General features: G+C 40.9%; 1 non-coding gene across 1 annotated transcript; it reads right to left on the bottom strand.

The window, feature by feature from the left end:
• Nucleotides 1–5,336: 5,336 nt before the first annotated feature.
• LOC125615889 lies at nucleotides 5,337–5,442 on the bottom strand. The gene has a single exon (XR_007346482.1). It is a non-coding gene; the product is annotated as a U6 spliceosomal RNA (small nuclear RNA).
• Between the last annotated feature and the right edge of the window lie 1,016 nt (nucleotides 5,443–6,458).

Genomic DNA, 6,458 nt, shown 5'->3' with positions numbered 1-6,458 from the left:
GCTACCCCTGGTATGTACCTTCAGTTGATGGATCACCTCAGGGACTTTGGGTTTTTTTAAATTACCCTAGAAATCTCCCTAAAGAGCCCAAATCCACCGTTGGAAAAAAATGAACATTATCCTGTGCATAGAATTTGGAGCCCACGGCAATTTTAAAGGGATTTTTGCTTTTCCAGTTCAGCCTGTGCATATTCTTAAAGTTAAAATAGGGTTCAACGGCTCGGCCAAACTACGTGACCCCTTCTTCTCTTCTCTTGGCTTTCCATCCCCCTTTCCTCAGGGTACCCTGATCTTTCGATTCATCACTTTATCTCTGACTTCATGCTACAATCAGGGAGGGCCGCTCAGCCTCCACAGTCACCCCAGATGAACTGTACTAGGGATTTCAGGATGAAATAGCATGGAGAGTGTACATAGTCTCATCCCAACACCAGAGAGAAGAGTGATCATGCTTCTTTCCTTACCTTTGGCTCCCGATGTTAATGATTGCTCTTCTTCTGCTTGGTGTTCTTTCTCANCGCCACCACACCTGGCTCTTTCTCACCCTTCAAAATAACCCTGTAGTATAATATTCCACAGGGAAAACCCTCAGGCATCCTCATGGAGTCACCTACCGTCCCAGGACAGTGGAGACCAGCCTCCAGAGGACCTCTGATTCTCCCTGGGCTTCTTCTGCCACCCTAGGAATTGCAGTAGCCCCAGCACTGGAATGGATTCCCCAGCTCCTAGATCTTCTATCTTCTCAAGAAGGAAATAGAAAGGGGTGGCGCAAAGAATGGGGACTGGGACACACGTGCCACACCACATGCCCATCACTGAAATGAGTTCTGCAAAGGAGAAGGTTTGCTCACTTGGGTTGCCTATGACTATGTACACTCTGGAGACAGAGGAGCGAGTCCCTACCCACCTCTCCAGGGACAGGCTTTGGGAATACTTATGGGCTGAGTGAATGGTCTGTGCATGTGCCATCCACCCTAATCAGCTGTCACCATCAGCACCTGCGTGTCAGGGGCATTATTTATCTCTCTAAATCTTTGATTTTTAAATTTTTTAAATTTTCATTTTTGGCACCAGGGATTGAACTTGGGAGTGTCCCACCACTGAGATACACCCCCAGTCCTTTTAAACATATTTTTATTTTGAGACAGGGTCTAGCAAGACTAAGCAACTCTAAGACTGGGCAACTCTAAGTTGCCAGGCTGGTCTCAAACTTGTCATCCTCCTGCCTCAGCCTCCCAAGTAGCTGAAATGACAGGTATGCACCACTGAGCTCAGCTAAAATTGGTGATTTTTAGTTTTAAAGTCTTGCTGTGTTGGTGCTGGAGATTGAACCCAGGATGCTCTACTACTGGGTTGTATTCCCAGTGCTTTTTATTTTATTTTGAGACAGGGCCTGGCTAAGTCGCTCAGGTTGGCCTTGAACTTGTGATTCTTCTGCTGCAGCCCCAGGAGTTGCTGGGATTACAGGTGTGCGCCACCATGCCTGGCTGTATTTTTAATTCTTATTGTTTTATTGATGTTTTTTATTGTTATCTTTAACGAAAACATTTTCAGTCCTCAGTTGGTTGAATCTGTGGATGAGGAACCTGTGGATAAGGAGGCCCAACTACTTTCAGTTTCCTGAGGTACTATTTATTACACTGAAATGCAAAGGTCTATTTATACTAGTCAGTGGGGTTTAACAAATGAATATTCTCAGAAAGATATAGGATATTTTTGTCCCCAAAACATCCCCTGTGCCCTTCTCAGTTAATCCCATTCTACCCACCCCTAAAGCAACCACCGATCTGATTTAATCACAGAAATTAGATTTGTTTTGCCAATTACAGGACTTCATATAAATGGAATAATGTAGAATATATTTTGAGGGGTCTGGCTTTTTCCACTTGGCACAGTATTTTTACGATTTGAAATTCTTCTTGTTGCATGTAATTTGTTCCTTTTTATTCAGAACAACTCTATTTTATTAAGGCCTGTTATAGTACCCCGGGCTGGGTGGCCAGTCACATTGAGAGATGGGGCTTTGACAAAGGAATCTGTTGGGGACATATATGCACCCCTCCACACCCCTCAATTCATGTGTTTCTCGTATGACAAATACCTTCATTCCATCCCCTAAGTTCCAGCATCTACTCTGAAGTCTAAAACCCAAGTGCTCATTTAAATATCACCTTAGCCGGATATGGGAGATGAGATAGGAGGTAGGATTCATCCGGGGGTAAAATTCTTCTCCAGCTCTGAACCTGTGAAACCAAGCAAATATGCCAGGCACAGGGTGGGCATCCCCATTCCAAGAGAAAGAGAAACAAGGAAGGGGCGACAATTCCCAAGGAAGTCCAAACGACGAGAACTCCATGATCTCTTAAGGCTCAAGAATAAACCCCTGTGGTTTGGAGCCCTGTCTTCCAGTGTCCCCGGGCTGGAGGTCCTGTGCCCGCAGCTCTGCAGGCCAGGAGTTGAGCTAGGCTGGGGTCAGGCTCTTCTCACATTTACTGTAAGACTTGGGAGAAACCAAGATGCTCTCTCAAAACGCTGCTTAGAAATCTCAGCTAAATATCTACTTTCATCATTCGCAACTGGTTCCTTCTGCAAAACACTAGAACATGAGCTTGATTCAGCCAAGTTCTTTACCACCCTGTAATGAGGACCGCCTTTTCTCCATCATGCAAAATAAACATGCTCCTCATTTCCTTCTGAGGCCCCAACAGAATGGCCTTTATCTCCATATTGCTCTGAAAATTCTGTTCATGATTACGTATGTATTTTTCAAGAGTATTCATAATGATCCAAGCCTAAATTCACAAGAATGATCATTTTAAATCTATATGCACCTACGAGTATAACCTCAATATATTTAAATAAAAAAACTGACAGCTAAAATAAGAAATAAACGCATAATCATAGGAAGGAAACCTAAAACATTTCAGTAGTTGAAAGAAAAGCTGATGATGTAGAAGATTTGAGCATGATTAATGTCAGGGTTTGGGGTTAGGAGAAGAATATAATGGGTTGGATCGGAAATGCCCCTAGTCTCATGTGCTCAGGGGTGAGGGTGTGGGTGAGTGATTGGATCATGATGCTCTGACCTAATCAGTAGATTGACCCACTGATGGCTGAATGGGTTATTTGGAGGTGAGACTTAACTGGAGGATGTAGGTCACTGGAGTGTACCTGGTAGGGATTGTCTTCTCTCTGGCCCTTTCCTGCACCACCCTCTTTCTCCCTCTGCTTCCTGGCTGCCATGGCTGAGCAGATTTCCTCTGCCACAGCCTTCCGCCATGATGTTCTGCCTTATCTCAGGCCCAGAGCAACAGAGCAGACAGACCATGGACTGAATCTCTTAAACCACGAGCCCAAACAAATCTTCTCTCCTCTAAGTTGTTACTGTCAGGTATGTTGGTCATAGCAACAAAAAGCTGACATGACATAATTAACAACTTAAACTAAATGCTGCCTAGGCACTGCCCCCCAACACCTGCAGAATACAGTCCTTTCAAACAAACAAGGAACACACAGAAACTCACAATATTCTGGGCCATAAAAGTAAGTCTCCACCAATTTTACAGAGGAAACTTCTCTGACCACAGTGAAATTGTTAGAAGTCAATTACTGAGCCAATAATTAAAAGAAAACATTTCTACTTGGTTGGAAGAAAGAAAGAAAGAAAGAAAAAGAAAACACTGGAAGTTTTTTTTTTTTTTTTCCTTTGGTGGTACTAGAGATTGAACCCAGGGTGCTTGAACACTGAGCTACGTCGCCACCCCTTTTTATTTTATTTTGAAACAGAGTCTCACTAAATTACAGAGGGCCTCAAACTTGTGATCCTCCTGCTTGAGTGTCCTAAGTTTCTGAGATTACAGGTGTGCCCCACTGTGCTAGGCTAAAACCACAAAGAGTACTGAAAAAGGAAAGTAGTCAATACAGGAGAAATTTGTGAAATACATAGCAAACATATAAAACAAGGAGTAACAAGGTTAAAGTTGGTTCCTAAAAAGGGGAATAATTGCTGGGGAGTGGCCACAGCTATAATCTCAGTGATTTAGGAGGCTGAGGCAGGAGGATCACAAGTTTAGTAATATAGTGAGACTCTTTCTCAAAATAAAATAAAATAAAAAGGACTGGGCACACAGCTCAGTTATAGAGCACCTTTCAATCCCCAGTACCCCTCCACCAAATATAAAAGATTAATAATTGACAAATCTCTAGCATGACTGATCAAGAAAAAAAGGAAAAAGCACTGATGTAGGCCTTGAGAAGACACAGATAACTCAGACAAAAATTTTGGTTTTAAAAAGGAGGCATCACTACCAATGCTATGAACACTGAAATGGTCATAAGATAACATGGTGATCCCCATTATGCTAATACACTTGAAAACTTAGACAAAATGGAAAAGCTTTAGAAAAAATACAGCTTAAATTTTTTTACTAAAGAAGAAATTGAAAAACCAGATAGTTCTAGTACAGCAACATCTGAGAGAAGTACAGCCCAAGCCAAAGGTGTGACCTACACACATAATTTAAGATTTTCTAGAAGCTACATTAAAAGTATAATTAATAATTAACCAGTATAATTAATTTTAGTACTATATTTTATTTAATATGTACATTCAAAGCATTATCAATTTAACATGTAAACAACATAAAAATCATCAACAAATATTTTATATTCATGTTGGTACTAAGTCTTCAAAATCTGGTGTGCATTTTACCTTTCTAGCAAGGAATAACTACATTGGATGGTGTGGATTTAGAAAAAGTTCAGATAAGTACTGGATATCTAGATTTATTACAAAATTTTTTTAAAACTTTGATAATTAAAATGGTGTAAGATTGGTGCAGAGCTGGACAAAAACACCAATGGCTATTTCATTAATCAAGAAGTTCAAAGTAACACCCAGCTGGATGGTGCTGTATACCCAGCATCCAGAATTGGAGACTTCTGATAAAACCTTTTGTTGGTAAGAAATATTGAACAGGCTTTTATTTATTAACCTGGGAGGTAGCTATTTAGATGTTCAGTTTACTGTCAAAACAAACAGTTCATCATCCCAAAGGCAGTACAGTCCCCTGAAGAAAATTAGAACACATAGCTCCGCAAAGACAAATGAAACAAAAGAAAGGACTGGGGATGAAGTTTGGTGGTGGAGTGCGGGAGCCCGTGCCTGGCATGCAGAGGCCCTGGCTTCAGTTCCCAGCACACATATGTGCACACACATGCACACACAGAAAAAAGAAAAAGAGAAAATAAATATTATTGTGTTTTAGAGAGAAGGGGACACCATTTGTGTCTTCATACATGTACTTAGGATAATGATGTCCATCTCATTCCACCAAAAAAATATGGAACACTTATGAATTTGCATGTCATCCTGGCTCGGGCTCCATGCCAATCTTCTCTGTATCATTCCAATTTTAGTATATGTGCTGCCAAAGTGAGCATGAAGTTACTATTGCTATGTATTTCACAAATTTCTCCTGTATTGACTACTTTCCTTTTTCAGTACTCTTTGTGGTTTTAGCCTAGCACAGTGGGGCCTTGCTTTTCAGAACCTCACCAGTGTGGAGTGAATAGTCAGGAATGTTAAAATATTAAAATAGACAAGAAGGCTGAAAAGTCTAAAATGTTAAATCTTTATCAAGAAATATTATTATACCTGTAATCCCAGTGTCTTGGGCGACTGAGGCAGGAAGATCGAGAGTTCAAAGCCAGGCTCAGCAACTTAGCAAGGCCCTAATCAACTCAGGGACATCCTACCTCTAAAAAGAATACCAAAAAAGGGCTGGGGTTGTGGCTCAGTGGTTAAGTGCCCCTAGGTTCAACCCCTTGTCCCTGCCCCATCACCAAAATATTTTTTTGAAGTAGAGTTCAAAAGCAATGGGAATCTAGATCCTGAGAGATCAGATACTTTAAAGCCTGCTTTATAATACTTAATCATTTCCATAAGAAAAATACTTTTATTTTGGTAGTTCATGGGTTATTTTTTGCGAATAATTTGTTTTTAGAAAAGCAGTATTTGGGAAATGCATGGAAATGTGAGAATATAAAAATCACTCCAACTCCCACAATTGAATCATCTTAGTACATTTGCTTTTGAGTGTGTGTGTGTATGTATGTTTTAAAACAAATGTTGATCTTGCGGCTTTGGAAAAATAGAGGACCTGAACAAAATTGTAAAACATAGAGAAATATAAAAAAAAATCATCTATCATCTCAATAACCAAGGGGGTCCTTCCATCTTTAATCATCTCACCTTTTTTTTTTTTTTGGTACGAGGGATTGAACCCAGGGGCATTTAACCACTGAGCCACATCCCCAGCCCTTTTAAAATCCTTTATTTAGAGATGGGGTCTTGCTTAGTTGCTTAGGGCCTCACTAAATTGCTAAGGCTAGCTTTGAACTCACAGTCCTTCTGCCTCAGCCTCCCAAGCTGCTGGATTATAGGCGTGCACCACTGT

This window comes from Marmota marmota, unplaced genomic scaffold (assembly GCF_001458135.2).
Source record: "Marmota marmota marmota unplaced genomic scaffold, marMar, whole genome shotgun sequence".
Taxonomy (NCBI): Eukaryota; Metazoa; Chordata; class Mammalia; order Rodentia; family Sciuridae; genus Marmota; species Marmota marmota.
The sequence above is the reverse complement of the archived record's forward strand: the minus strand, read 5'-3'. Positions and strand labels throughout refer to the sequence as shown.